This window comes from Kogia breviceps, chromosome 17 (assembly GCF_026419965.1).
Source record: "Kogia breviceps isolate mKogBre1 chromosome 17, mKogBre1 haplotype 1, whole genome shotgun sequence".
NCBI lineage: Eukaryota > Metazoa > Chordata > Mammalia > Artiodactyla > Physeteridae > Kogia > Kogia breviceps.
In genome coordinates, this window is record NC_081326.1 from 57,257,412 (window position 1) to 57,273,796 (window position 16,385).

Sequence of the window (16,385 nt, forward strand, 5' to 3'; positions counted from 1 at the left end):
GTGCCTGCCGATGCAGGGGACGCGCATTCGTGCCCCGGTCCGGGAGGATCCCACAGGCCGCGGAGCGGCTAGGCCCGTGAGCCATGGCCACTGAGCCTGCGCGTCCGGAGCCTGTGCTCTGCAACGGGAGAGGCCACAACAGTCAGAGGCCCGCGTACCGCAAAAAAAAAAAAAGTCAACTTCATAGAGAAACCCAGATAACCCAATTATTTTGTTTACGTTTTGTTTGTCTACCTGCTAATTGTTTGGGTATTCTGAACAGAGACTCTTGTTCACTGTGCTACATTGGTGACCTGCACAGTGTTAGGCCTTTATTAGGCACCCGGTAAACTAGTGTTGAGTGCAGAAATTAATGACCGCTTTAGAGGAGACCAGTGAAACCTGGGGCCTGGGGCACGCTAACCTGTACTCTTCAGTCTCACTGGGATTCCTACTCGTCATTTCTATTTGAAGAACAAGATAAGGAATTCTCATTTCTTCACTTCTGAATAGATTCTCCTTCCGTTCTAATGTTCACGTGCCACCTGCTTCCTGCCACTGTCCTTGGAGCAGGTGTAAGTTATAGGAGAGAGTAGTAGGGTCTTTGAAGTTACATGGAACTGGGGTCAAATCCTAATTCTATCCTTGACCGTGTGTGAACTTGGGTATGTCACTCAAGTTCTTTGAGCCTAAGTTTCTTCATGTATAAAATACTTCATAGGAATATTTTTGCTTAAATAAGATGTTTGCAAAGCAATCATAATGGTGTCTGGCAAACCGTTTTTTTTCTTCTTTTTCCCAATGAATTTAACTTGCTTGAAAATAAATTTTGATCTTGAAGGATGCTGCCTGTTAGTTGGCTACTGTTTAATTTGTTAATGTTGGAGGGGAACAAAAAGTGGAGGAAGAGCAGATGAATAATTTTAGATGATACCATGATCTTCTGGAGGGCAAGGTTTTTTTTTTTTTTTTTTTTTTTTGGTGGTACGCGGGCCTCTCAACTGTTGTGGCCTCTCCCGCCGCGGAGCACAGGCTCCGGATGCACAGGCGCAGCGGCCATGGCTCACGGGCCCAGCCGCTCCGCGGCACGTGGGATCTTCCCGGACCGGGGCACGAACCCGTGTCCCCTGCATCGGCAGGCGGACTCTCAACCACTGCGCCACCAGGGAAGCCCGAGGGCAAGGTTTTTTGTCTGCCCTCATATCAACATCTCCGATACCACTTAGGCTATTAGTAGTTATGGAAAAATAGACAGTGAGAGATTTAGATAGTGATTTTTTTTTAAACCCTTAAAATTTCAAATCTTTTGTGTAAGGAACCACTTAAACTGCTGCCCTAAAATATGAATACAACAAAGATTTTATGAAATGGCTTCAAAAAAAAGCTTAAGAAGTACAAACACAGCATTACTGTTCCCAGTTTTGGGGGACAGTCTTTAGATCCCAAAGGGTTGCTGTATAGTACTGGAAACCTTGGAATTAGGTATCACAGGTATATGCATATGTCCAAACTCATCAAGATACATACATTACATGCATACAATATTTTTTGTATATCAATTATACCTTGATAAAACTTAAACAAAAAACTTGAGCCAGTTTTAATGCTTTCCTGGGGTTTTCTGACACGTATGGATCTCTGCGTCTTCCTAACACATTGTTTGTTTTTCCTGTACGTAGTACTAGATTAGGAAGACTATTAAAGAGAGAGATGTTCTTTTTGTTGAAGTAGAAAAATGATAATTCTTCCAACATTGAACCTATAAAAACCTCAAGTCTTTGAGCGTCTGAATCCTTTTCTCTTCGCTTAAATCAGCAGGTGAAAGAATTATACATGATAGACATGTCTTTATATAGACATATATAAAGAAAGATGCAGATGATATGTGTTTATAAATAATAAAGAACAAATATAATTAATAGATAAAGGTTATAAATTACTGGTAACTTTGTCTAAGGTAATAGTAGAGGACATTGTTAAGGACAAGCTGACATAGTATCAACTTAGAAGATAATCAGAACTAGTTTTCATTTGCCTCATTACTTCCTCTTGAGAAAATAATGTCAGTATTGTTTTATTTTATCCCCTATAACCTACTGGAAAAGAAATCAGTGTTGATGGAAAAAACACATTCGTTTCAAGGAATACCAGATAGCAATGCCAAGTAAGGGCAAAACTGCTATTTCCAACATTTTTAAATGGGGTGGGTATCCTTTGCCCGTGGTGTTGAGCTTATTCATTTTTCTAAGGTAAATTGCATTGGCTCTGCCACAATTACTGTTTTCTCCATTTATTTACAGGTAGCAACATCCAATGATTTAATTATCTTAATTATAAGATGTGAACCTTTATAAGATAGATAAGAATTATAGATAAGACATGAATGTTTCTATCAGCTAAAAGGTGGACATATTACAGATTTCTGATACTCAGGCCCTTGCAATTGTCATAGGAAATTTAACGCTGTATTCTGGTAATCTATTCTCCTTTCAGTTGTGAGATTTCAGTGCACCTAGCGCATAGACTATTTTAGTTTTTTAAAAAGAGAATTAGAGTATGATCAGAAATTTAGTGTCAGAGATAAATATTCAAGGTTAGGACATCAGAGCAAAGCTTAAAAAAAAAAGACAACCACAGAAACTATTGCATTTAACAATTTTTGACTTGCTTTGAAAACTAAAGTGAAAGTTTAAAGATTCATCAACCCACAGTCATAACACCCCCCTCAGCACTCCGATGCTTTGCTGGTGGATCAATAGTCCTACATTTTCTTTACTCACTGTGATAGCTAATGAAGTTCAGTGTCTCTCACATAAAGACAAAGAGCCGATGTAATGGAACGATAATTATAAAGAAGTAAATTATTGGAATGGAATGGAAAACCAACTTTAGGACACAGTTTTTCTTCTGTACAAAGTTTTTTTTGTTTGTTTGGAGTCACCTAACACCACAAACAGATTCAAAATGACCCAGTCCAATGTCAAGAGTATTTGACATTGAAGGAAAAAAATCACTCTTTGAGCAGTCATTTGGAAACCAATCATTAAACAAGATGAAGGCGATGATTTTCCAAATACAATGGCAAGATTTAAAGTAGGGAAGTTCCAGAAGGTTACAACGTTTGTTTGATTTCTAAACTGAAGTCCATATGCCTCATTTTTTTAAGTTTGATGAAAATGCAGCATCTAATAAGGGCAGATCTTAGACATTTTCAGAGCACAGGAAGTTCCCTACAGATTACAGACCTAAGAATAGCCTAGAAGCAGCAGTAGAGCACATGAAGAAGTGATCCTGAGTCACTCATTGGTTTATCAGAGGAAATGTAGTTATATGGCAAATAATTGCTAATGACTATATAAATTGTCAGATTTTAAGCAAATCAGTCATACACTGCCATTATGGTAGGCATTTCTTGCTTTTGTTAAAAACAAAACAAAGACCAAAAAAAAAAAAAAAAAGAGAAAAACCTTTCCTTAGGAAAAGATGCTCTGCATGTAAAAATACAGTGTTTTCTGCTCTCTCAAACTTATTGTGAATTCTTCACCAGGCATGTTTCCAAATTCCCAGGTATGGTTTCCCTGATCTGTTTATGTTGCCTCCCATATTTCTCTTTATGTACATTTAATAATATTTCCAATGTTCTTACCAGTTCTTTTTTTTTTTGAGTGAAGCCAAGGCATGCTCAATGTCTGATCACTTTGGTCTGTCTTCCTCTTTGTCATGCTGAAAAGTGTAAACATCTGCCCGGACACAGTTGTTAAATGCGACAGATTTCGAAGAAAAGTCTTTAAGCTGTGTCAGAATAATCTCCATTTCTCTAAACGTAATTTCACCTCAGGATAGAGCATCGTCAAGGTAGGTTCAGCTTTTGCTGAGTTATATAGACAGTCCGGAATGTAAAACTTGGAGAAGTTGCAAGGTTTTGAATAGCAAGCACTCATGTAATATACATGAAATGCTGTCAGCCAGTAGGAGACTACTGTTATTAAAATCTTGAGTTCTCTCCCTTAGTCACTCTTGACCTTTTTTCCCAGGGACATGTTCAAGAAGTATAGGGAAATATCATCACAGAGATGTGTGCTGTCTCTGCTGAGATCACTTCTTGGGAAATTCCCAAGAGAAGCAATCCGTTTAGGGTACAACCAAGAACCAGAAAGCATACACTTTTTTCCTTTCCAAGCCAACTAACAAAAAAGTCCAGATCTTTTCAGGATTTTGGTGATAAAGATTTTGTCGCTTTAACTGACCCCTTGACCCAAATGTTTCATAAGAGGAAGCTGAAGTATACAGTTTTCCTTAGATACCAAGTCAGTTTGAATCCCTAGAGCTTCTCATTAAGAATAATCTTAAGTCACATTTATAAATGCTTACTATGTACTTAGTACTATATTAAGAACTGCACGCACATTTTGGTCATTTAATCCTCTCAAAACTTCACAAGGCAGATATTTTCATGAGGCCCATTTTATAGGTAAGAAAACTGATACTTAGAGGGAAAAAACAGTCACCCAAGGCTATTTTATTGCAAAGCTTATATGCTTATATACTATACAATAGAGCTCTCTAGGATTTTGACAAATACATTTAGAAATTCAGAGAAATGCCCTTCTGAGGTCTTGAAATCGTCTAAATGGTACCCCCAGAAGTAAGGCACACATCGCTGCATGTGCTTGATGCTAACACTTAGCCAGTGTGGCTAAGTGGTACCCCAGAGGACTCCCATTGCCAGGAGTGGGCTGCTTTCTAAGGGGTCAGTCTCATGCTGGCAGGGTCACTTCATTTTGGCTGGGAATAAGACAAATTTACTTTCCAATTTCACCCTCTCATACCCACCCTCACACACCCTATTATTTTTAGATATACTTGATTGTTTAAAGATTCCCTTAACTGTGTCCTGCAGTTGCGTACTCCCAAGCCTTTGATCATAGCAGCCTAGGCCTCAGCCCATCTCTGAGGACCACCTTCCTACTCATGCCTGATGGCTGAGCTGAAAATTTTTCCTGTCAAGTCTTTTTCACCTTCTTAGGTATGATTAACTCTTCCATCTCCATTATACTTTGCCCAGCCCTGTTCTTAGCACTTGTCAGGCTCTAACATGATTATTTGTTTACCATCTGTTTTCCTAGCCAGCTCACAGGCTCTCTGATAACAGGGATCACGTTATTTAATCAGGGCATGTTGCTAGGCACATAGCAGGCAGTTAACATGCTTTTCTCAAATGAATAAAAGGTCGATATAAAGAAATACTTTATGAAGACAGTGGAATTGCAATTGCTTTTCTTTCCAACTTCTAAAAGCCATCTGGCTCATTTGACCTTACACTACTTCTCACATTTACAAAACATCTACCATATTTTGAGCCTGTGTCTGTGACAGCATAGGGCAGCTTCATCAGAGTTTCCAAAGGTCTACAGCTCTTTAGAAAGCCTTGCCAGTCTCCTGGGAGTTTCTGGCAGTTTTTAACATGCAGAACGTTCTTTAGGTGGCTTCCTGCTTTAGTAAATGTCAGAGGAACCCCTGCAATCCTGGGAGGTGTTAGCTGAAGGGGGTCCCATGAAAGCGAGGGAGTGTAGTTCTCTGGAGATGTATTAAAATTAAGGGTAACTTGGTTCAGCTGCTGTGCAAAACAGTTTGGTGGTTCATTAAAAAGTTAAACATATAATTACCATGTGACCCAACAATTCTACTCCTTGGTAGCTATCCGAAAGAACTGAAGACAGGTACTCAAACACATGCACAAGTATTTTCACAGCAGCATTATTCACAATAGCTAAAAGGTGGAAACAGTCCAAATGTCCATCAATTGAAAAATGGGTAAACAAACTGTAGTATACTCATGCAATGAAATATTATTCAACCAGGAAAAGGAATTAATGCTTGTACATGGTAATACAGGATGAAGCTCAAAAATATTAAGTGAAAGAAGCCAGACACAAAAGGTCAAATATTATATGATGCCATTTATATGAAGTATCAGTATAGGTAAATCCATAGAGATAGAAACCAGACTGATGGTTGCAAAGGGTAGAGAGAGCAGAAAGTGGGAAGCAACCGCTCAATAAGCATGGGATTTCCTTTTGGGGGATGAAATGTTTTGGAACTAGATAGAAGTGGTGATTGCAAAACATTGTGAATGCATGAAATGCCACTGAATTGTTTACATTAAAATGGTTAATTTTAGTGGTTGGCAAGATGGGTGGGTAGGCGAGGGAAGGATTGGGAGTTGGGATTAGCAGAGGTAAACTATTCTATATAGGATGGATAAATAACAAGGTCCTACCGTATAGCACAGGGAACTATATTCAATATCCTATGACAAAACATAATGGAAATGAATATGAAAAAGAATATATATGTATAACTGAGTCACTCTGCCGTACAGAAGAAATTAACACAACATTGTAAATCAACTATACTTCAATAATATTTTAAAAAAAACACCCTGGGGTGGCGAGGATAATTAGGAATTTGGGGTTAACAGATACACACTACTATATATAAAATAGATAAACAACAAGGACCTATTGTATAGCACAGGTAACTATAGTTAATATCTTATAAAAACCTATAATGGAAAAGAATGTGAAAAAGAGTATGTCTATATCTAAATTACTCTGCTGGACACCTGAAACATTGTAAATCAACTATACTTCAATTAAAAAACACCCCAAATGGTTAAGCTTACATGACATGAATTTGACCTCAATTAAAAGAAATAAAGTGGGAGGGGGTTAAAGAAAAAAAAAATGGTAGAAAAGGAGGTCAGAGTGTTATGCTGTGAGAAGGGCTTGCCCAGATAATACTGGTTTTGAAGATGTAGGAAGATCAGAGGCAAGGAATGAGAGCAGCCTCTAGAAGCTGGAAAAGGCAAGTAACAATTTCCCCCCGAGAGCCTCCAAGAAGGAATGCAGATCTGTCATCACCTTGATTTTAGCCCAGTGAGACCAGTGTTGGACTTGTAACCTACAGAACTGTAAAATAATACGTTTGTATTTTTCAAAGCTAAAAAAGGTAACAAAATATCATGCCTTGGCTTCACAGCTGCAAAGAACTTCTGAGATCTTCTAGTTCAATCATGATGAAAATAGGGTGAGGAAGATTGCACGCCTTTCCAAGATCACATAGCTAGTTGTCCTATTTACTTCAAAAACAGTGTTTCCTTCCGAAAGTAGATAGGAAGAGAACAAACACTGAATGGGGTTACTGTCCTAATTTTATGAGAAGAAACAGACTCACTAAAATTAAGTAACTTGACCAACATTTCATATCTAATACTGTGAGTTTTCTTTGCTTAAGTATTTAAAAAATATCAAAGTAATGAAGGCACATGAACAATAATAAAAAATCACATCATAGAGGACAGAAGGACTTACGATGAAAACCATCCACTTCTAATATACCTCAAACCCAGTCCTGATCCACTGCACTTATTAGTTCCTCTTCCCTTTCTGGTATACCTTAAATATTACTGTATAATGTTACTATGCACTGATATTTAACAAATACTTATATGGTACTTCTCAAGTGCTTTACAAAAATAACTCATTGAATCTTTATAACAACCCCATGAGGTAGGTACTAGCATTTGCTCTACTTTACGGGTGGGGAAACTGAGGCATGGAGTGGTTAAGACTTGCCCAACATAACACACCTAGAAGGTGCTGGAACTGGGATTTAGGACCACGTGGCTCAGACTCTATGCTGTTAACTACGACACCACACTAGCTCTGTTGTAAGAGGCTCACTGTGGCCAAGCAGCATATGCCCACGTTCATGGCCAAGCTGGGATCTGAGCCCAGCTAGGCTCCAAGGCTCTGGTGCTTTCTGCTGAATCTTTTGCCTCAGAAGGGGGCTGTCCACTGAAGGAATAGGACCCATGGCTGTCTTAACCCTGCCTTGGACTAGTGAGGGAGAGTTGGAGCTTTTTTTTTCTAGAGCTTTCTAGAAAAAACAAAAACAAAAACCAGAGCTTTCTAGCACATCATTTAAAAAAAAAATGTGTTCTTAAAAAAATATATCAGAAAAACAGGTTTTATAGGTCTAATTTTTTTTGATAATGTATTTTCTTGGAGTCATAAAAAATTAAAATCCTTTTTATTTTCTCTTTAAAAATATAGGGTTTTGGAAAGCAGAAATCTGTTCAGCTGCCCTTTAACTGTTTGTGTTGTGGTTTTCCTGGAAGGCTGGCACACAAAGTGTTTTTAGGCATTTTCTGTAGCTCAGACTAGAAGACCTGGGTCCTGGAGCTACTCCTTCTCCAACCACACCAGAGTAACTTTGCCTTCTTTCTGACAATATTGACTTGAGCTTAAGTTTCCCTTACTGCTGGCTTTCCTTGTTCTACAGAGAGGTTTTCAAACTCTACTGGGCAACCTTAGGTCCCCTTGGTGACATTTCAAAATTGTCTGAAGGGTTTGGGGGTGAGGAGAGTGGATAGTCAGGGACAAATGGGCAAAAGGGGAAGAAAAGACATGCAGGTGGGTCCGCGTCCGCATCTCTCCTTAACCCAGAGAAGCCCACGTTGACCCTACAGATTTTCCCACAGTATTTTGTAGGAAGAAAATATTTTATTAAGAAAAAAATACCATATTGGGTAAAGAAGAATACATAGAACCAGAGAAACTGGGGTTAGAAGGGAATAAAATAAAAACATCACTTAGAATAATAGGAAAACAAACCATCTAAGGTGGGCATCTAAATGTTATTCCTTAGCTACGGCAAGATTCTGGAAGCTGACCACCTATCAAGCTGGTAAGGGGAAAACACCACTGCACATTCTGTGGTGGGGGGAGGCCAGACTGTGTGGTGAGAATTTAAGAGAGAAAGAAAGTTAGACAAGAAAAAGATCAGGTGAATTAAATATAATAAAACCAAAGTCTTCTTTTCGGGGGAAGGAGCTCCTTAATAATTCAATTCACTGTGTACTCCGAAGTTGCAGGTGAAGCCAGAGAACACAGGAAACCAAATTAAATTTTTGCTGGAGAAAGAAAAAATGGAAGAACTAGACTGCCATCCTGAGGCAGAATGCTAAGAAACAGTGATTGGAGTATTGCCGGAGTGTTCGTAGCCTGATTTGGCACCTACTGTAGTATCGGAATACCCTTAAGCTGTTCTGTTTTCCTAAACAGTAATTTTATAAAATTTACTTTAAAAACCAAAGTGGTTACATGGAAAAAACTATACAAATGGTACAGAAAAGTCTCCATGATAATTTAAGGGTGTCTATTACTCCCAAGTTTCCCTTACAAGAGGCAACTATTGTTTCCAGTTTATTGTACATCTTTTAAAAGAGATTCTATGCACATATAATTAGTTATGTATTGCAAACATTCCTTTGAAACCATCAATGATGTCTACTGCTCTGTACTCTGACTTCTTTTCATTTAACAGTGTGTCTTGGAGCTCGTTTTCTTCCTTTTCTTGATTGCATCATCTTTTACTAGATGAATATACCAGACCTCATTGAATCATTCTCATAGTAATGCACATTTAGTTTACTTTGATTTACTTAATGCACATTTAGTAATGCACATGTAGTATTTTGCTACCACAAGCAATGCTGCAATAGCTATCTTTGTCCATAGATCACTGCACACATGGGCATAACTGTAGAAAAAATTCCTAGAAGTGGAAATATGAAAAGGCATATGAATTTAAATTTGTAGTAGTTGTAGTAAAACTTCGCAACAGGATGATGAAGCTATTCTATCAATCATGTTTGAGAATGAAGGTCTACACGTTTTCCAACCTTAAATGACTTTGTCCCAATGGACCAGAATTATTTTCTTTCTGCATCTTCTGTATTTTTTCAAGACAATTTCCCTGTACAGTGAATCAAATGATCTTAAACTAAAAGACAGCAGGTTATTCGGTCACTGCAATCACTCCACCAGCATTTTGCTCTTGTGGTTGAAGGGATCTCTGAGGAAGTATTAGAAATCATTCTTGGCTTTCAGGACTTTTCAAGCATGGTTGTAGAGTATTTGAAACTGCCATTGATGAAGACAAGGTAGTGGCAGCTAAAATAGCAGACAGATAAGCTAGAAGTGCACAGGTTGGGGAGACTTGGGGGAGTGATTCCAGAAATACTCATGGAGCATCTCATCTCTGACCTGGAACTCAATGAATAAATGAAGATTTATATGTTAATCGTTCAGACAATCTTGTGCATCATCGTGAACCAGACCCTGTGCTGGATGCTGGGGCTAGAAGAGTGAACAAGATATATTTCCTGCCATCAGTTTACTTGCTCACCCTTTCAGCTTCTCTTAGGAGAGAGCATACGTGTTTTCTGATGTAACAGTGCTTAGTTATATCAATACATACTTTACATGTGTATGTTGTTTATTTATACATACATATTCTGTTATTTATTTAGACATATATGTTTTGTAGTATGCATTTTGATTTTTGTCTTTCTTAATAGATAAAACTATCCCAAATGGGCAAATATTTCTTAACACTTTTGCTACTTCTTTACTTCTACTCTACACATTTTATGGAGTTCAAGTCCTCTTTCACTCATGAACCTCTTTTGACATGTGCAACCACATTACAGTGTGTCCCAAACCTTATACAAAGATGTGACACAACTGTCTTGAACACGTGCCTCCTCTGAGCTTTAATTTCAGAGGACAGGAGAAGACATTCTTGAGGTCTTAAACAATACTCTCTACCCAAGAGGTCCCTTGATAGCAATGGTTGTATTCCTAGTGGAAGGCAGCCATCAGTAAATATTAGCTGAATGAATACATCAACCCTACTCTGCTTTTGGCTCTTCTAATGACTTCTGAATGACGAGTATGTATATGACAGGTACTTAGTAAATATTTACACTTTTTTAAGTGTTGCCTGGAATATGGGGCAAAATGGTCTCCCATACCATTTTTTAATGGATTTTGGATTTCTTCTGACCTTTTCTGGACCTTACTAGATCTTTTGGTAAACTACTCCCCCCCCCAACCCGGGGAAGATGCTCCCTTTAGGTTATGATGCTGATATTTTTGCACCAACATCTGAAATTCAGGCTTTACAGTTTTTCTTCCTATCACATGTAGCCTGGTATGCGCATTCACCCACGGACAGTAGACACACACACACACACACACACACACACACACAAATCCCCTTCTGATCACCGCTGCGTGCCAAGCTCATGCCTTCTGAGGTCATTTTCCTGAGAGCTTGTAACTAATTCAAAACACAGAGGAGCTCTTAGATATCTTTTCATACAAGAGAAGGAAGCAATTTGTGACCTAACGAGAGGGTTAATACCAGCTGGTCATAGTTTAGTGAGTTTAATTAGTGGGATTTCTATATAATATCACCCCAAATGACATCTGGCTTGGAACTGAACATGAGATTCCTTTTGGGTGAGCAAAATAAAACAGGCCATGCAAAGCTTTGCTCTGTCTAATCCTTGTGCCTGATGCACATGGGCTACAGTGACATTTCTGAGACTGATTTGTACTTAGCTAAGATGAGCTCTTTAATAAAACTGCAAGATAAAATCGGCATTAGCTACTTTTAACAAGGAAGCAAGATATACAAGTTGCAAAGTGAGAATGAAAAATGCCTAAATAAAAGATCAAAGAATTCTTCCTTTTACACCTACCTCATTCCCTGGGTTAACTGATAATCTGTTTTAATTGCCTAGTAAGTACTGGCCCCAAATGGAAATGACATGGATATTTTCACAGGCGTTATGAATTGGACTAATTTCAAATTTGTTTTAAGTCAAGTGCAAGCATTGACTTAATTGCCGGAAGCCCAGTCTGGTATAGGGTGAGTCAACCCTATGTTGAACTAACTCCTTTCATTTCAAAGTGTGGTCCATGAACCTGCATCATCAGCATCAGCTGGGAGCTTGTTAGGAATGCAGAGTCTTAGGCCCTACACACAGACCTAATGGATCAGAATATGCATTTAGCAAGACTCCCAAGCGATATCTATGCATATGAAAATTGAGAATCACCAGCCCATAATGTTGCTTTTCTTTTAAAGGGCTTTCTCCCACACAGTAACTGAAAGACCATTTGCATGAATAACATAAACCGAGGACCAGATTTAAGAAGTTTACAGCCTTCCAGCCGCACAGAGAGGAATGCACAGATGCATGCTCCATTCCATGGTGCCAAGCTGAAAGGTTTGCCATTTGTTCTGCTGCTTTTTATTGCCCTCAAACTCTGCACTCAGCTTCTTGTGAGGCTTCCAAAACACAATGAGTCCACGGAAAAATTAATAATGTAAATGTTTTCTAAGCCTCTTGGCAGCAGAAGGAATTTCCTTTTGCTCTATGGAGGTGGGGCTGGAGGAGGAAGGAACTCTGACATATAACATAATAGCAAGGAATTCCTAAATATTTGTCCAGGCTTCCTCATTTCAGCCTGTTGAAAGGAAATTTGTGTGTGATGGTTCTAGGATTTGTCCTTAAGAATTTCTGACAGCTTAGTAGACAAGAGCCTCAATATTTTGAGCAAAGGAATTTTACATATCGTTTGCTTTATAGCTTCAGTTTTGTGTGATTTAGTGAGAAGTGAGTTGCTTCTGCCATCTCCAATAAGATATATTCCAGTTAGTATCTTCATCTCCTCCCGCTTTTAGTATTTTCATTTGGGAAGCAGACAGCTGAAATATTGGCCAATGAAGGAAAACAGATTTCCCAATGAATAGTTCTACACCATGAAAAAAAATGAGATTAGAGGGATGCCTAAACTAATTCCAGGTTATTACAACCTTCATCTCAAGCCTAATTATCTGTAGTTTCATTCCTGGTTTACAGACAGAAATTTAAAGCCAGGACATTTTATCATCTGTATCATTTAGTCCCCCTTTGACTGAAGCTTTGCAATGTTCTCTTCAATTCCCATGAGAATGAATTTCACCTTTTATGACAAAGACAATTACGGTGTCTTTATGAAAAATGATGTCACTCTGGTACCAGTAATAAAATAACAATGTCCTAGTGCTGAGAAATGTATTAATCATACCAGCCATTGTTCAGCTTTTCTGGTTTTGCTTCAGGAACTGCAGAAAACCTTAAGGTTTTTAATTTGTGAGCTATCTAGAAACATGGTGAGAACACTTTACATCTTCCTTTGATTGAGTTATCAGGAAATGGAGTAGAATTAAGTGACTATCCCACTAACAGGCAGGATTATTAGGCTAATATATAAATCAGAAAGGATTTTGCAGACTCTCACACATATGTATCTATGAGGTGGGGTAGTGATGGGGAAAGGTATTCTTAGGTGCCCTCTGGTCTGTCTCTGTGGAATCCAGTGCTGTTTCACTCCTTGCTTTTGAAGTCCTTCGAATGTTGCCCTCTGGGAAACACTGAATTCCTGTTAAAGTGCTAGCCCAAAGTCCTCCTGGGATCAGGAAGAGGCCTGGGACCTCTCACGTTCTTAGGTGCAAATCTGTTCTTGTGATAAGGCTGCTGAGACTTGGAATAGGTTAAATAATTATAGATATTTTTTCATATTAATCAATTTATAGAGTGGCCTACTCTACACAAATCAACATATGGAGTATTTACTTTATGCCTAGACTCAAATAAGGAGCTTCCTGGATATCAAAAACATGTAACACAAAGCTTTCATTGAGTAGCTTATTTTTTGGTTGGGGAGAATATGCTTATGACAGGAAATAATTGGAGAATAAGCAGAATGTATAGTTTATACTTTCAGTTAGTACACAGCATTTTCTGGTATCCTAGCATAATCCATTTTAATCTAGTTGTGATTTTGGTTTCAGAAGTCATGGTCTCTGGGTACAGACCCTTGGGGGTTGGCTTTCAGAGATGGAGAATCACTGTGGACTTCAATAGTGGGGAGAAAATTCTGGGCAAAGAGAGGACCTAAGCGCATTTGTGAGGCTGAGTGGGAATTGCATGAATAAAGAGACACCAGGGAAGTCATCCAAAATCAGGTGGTCAGAACAAGTCACAAAAGTGAGAGGAGGATGGCATATGTCTGGAAAAGTGAGACACATACCTGATAGGGAAGAAAAGTACCATCTGGGCAATAAAGGTGGAGGTAAAAATAGGGCCAGATTTTAGAACAAATCAACTGCCAAGCAGGGATATTTATTTGATCCTGTGAGCTATGATACTCAGACATTTTTTACCCGATAGAAAAATATAATACAGATGACATTGTGACACATTACCATGAGTTACTCAGAGATTTTCACAATTCTCTACACAATCTAATTATAATTCCCCCACTCAGCTGAAACAGTATGTTGAAATTCAACTGAAAGACAGGTCTCAAAACCAACAATGGATCCATAGTTATGTTACATGAAAAAGTAAGTTCTTCACCATCCACTTATGATAAAAACTTGCAAAAAAAGTAGGTATAGTGGGAACATACCTCAACATAATAAAGGCCATATATAGCAATCCCACAGCTAACATCATACTCAACAGTAAGAAAACTTCAAGCTTTTCCTCTCAGGAACAAGATAAGGATGCTCACTCTTGCCACATTATTCAACATACTATTGGAAATCTTAGCTGGAGCAATTAGGCAAGGAAAAGAAATAAAAGGCATCAAAATTAGAAAGGAAGAGGTAAAAATGTCACTCTTCACAGATGACATGATGTTACAGAATACCCTAAAGAATCCATCAAAAAACGATTAAAACTAATACATAAATTCAGTAAAGATGCAGAATACAAAATTAATATATATATATATCGGCTGCATTTCTCTACACTAATCATGAACTATGAGAAAGAGGAATTAAGAAAACAATTCAGGGCTTCCCTGGTGGAGTAGTGGTTGAGAGTCCGCCTGCCGATGCAGGGGACATGGGTTCGTGCCCCGGTCCGGGAAGATCCCACATGCTGTGGAGCGGCTAGGCCTGTGAGCCATGGCCACTGAACCTGTGCATCCGGAGCCTGTGCTCCGCAACGGGAGAGGCCACAACAGTGAGAGGCCCACGTACCACACACAAAAAAAGAAAACAATTCAATCTACAGTTGCATCACAAAGAATAAAATACCTAGGAATAAATTTAACCAAGGAGGTAAAAGACCCACACACTGAAAAGTAAAAGACATTAATGAAAGAAATTGAAGAATACCTAAATAAATGGAAAGATATTGTGTGCTCATGGACTGAAAGAATTAATATTGTTAAAATGTCATACTATCCAAAGCAATCTACTGATTCAATGCAATCCCTATCAAAATTCCAATGGCATTTTTCACAGAAATAGATTAAACAATCCTGAAATATGTATAGAACCATGAAAGACCCCAAAAGGCCAAAGCAAGCTCGAGAAAGAAGAACAAAGCTGGAGGCATTATGCCCCCTGATTTCAAACTACATTATGAAGCAATAGTAATAAAAACAGTATAGTACTGGCATAAAAACAGACACATAGATAAATGGAACAGAATAGACAGCCCAGAAATAAGCCCACACATATATGGTCAGTTAATTTATGATAAAGAAGCCAAGGATATACAATGGGAAAGGACAGTCTCTTCAATAAATGGTGTTGAGAAAACTGAATAGCCACATGCAAAAGAAAGAAACTGGACCACTATCTTACACCATACACAAAAATTAACTCAAAATGGACTAAAGACATGAACATAAGACCTGAAACCATAAAACCCCTAGCAGAAAAAATAGGAAGTAATTTCCTTGACATAGGTCTTGGTGGTGATCTTTTTGAAGCTGACACCAAAAGCAAAATCCAGAAAAGCAAAAATAAACAAGTGGGACTATATCAAATTAAAAGCATCTGCACATGGGGCTTCCCTGGTGGCGCAGTGGTTGAGAGGGGATACGGGTTCGTGCCCCGGTCCAGGAAGATCCCACGTGCCACAGAGCGGCTGGGCCCGTGAGCCATGGCCGCTGAGCCTGAGAAAAAAAAAAAAAAAAAAAGCATCTGCACAGCAAAGAAAACCATCAACAAAATGAAAAGACAACCTACTGAATGGGAGGAAATATTGCAAATCATATATCTGATACACTGAAAATATTTAAAGAACTCATACAATTCAATAGCAAAAAAACCCAATCTAATTTAAAAAGATCAAGTAGACATATTTCCAAAGAAGGCATATAGATGGCCAAGAGACACATGAAAAGATGATCAACATCACTAGTCATCAGGGAAATGCAAATCAAAACCACAATGAGATATCACCTCACACCTGTTAGAATGGCTATTATCAAAAAGACAACAAATAAAAAGTGTTGGTGAGGATATGGAGAAAAGGGAGCTCTCGTGCACTCTTGATGGGAATGTAAATTGGTGCATCCACTATAAAAAACAGTACGTAGGTTCCTAAGAAAAATAACAAAATAAAACTACCATTTGACCCATCAATGTCACTTCTGAGATTTATCCAAAGAAAACAAAACACTAATTTGAGAACATACACA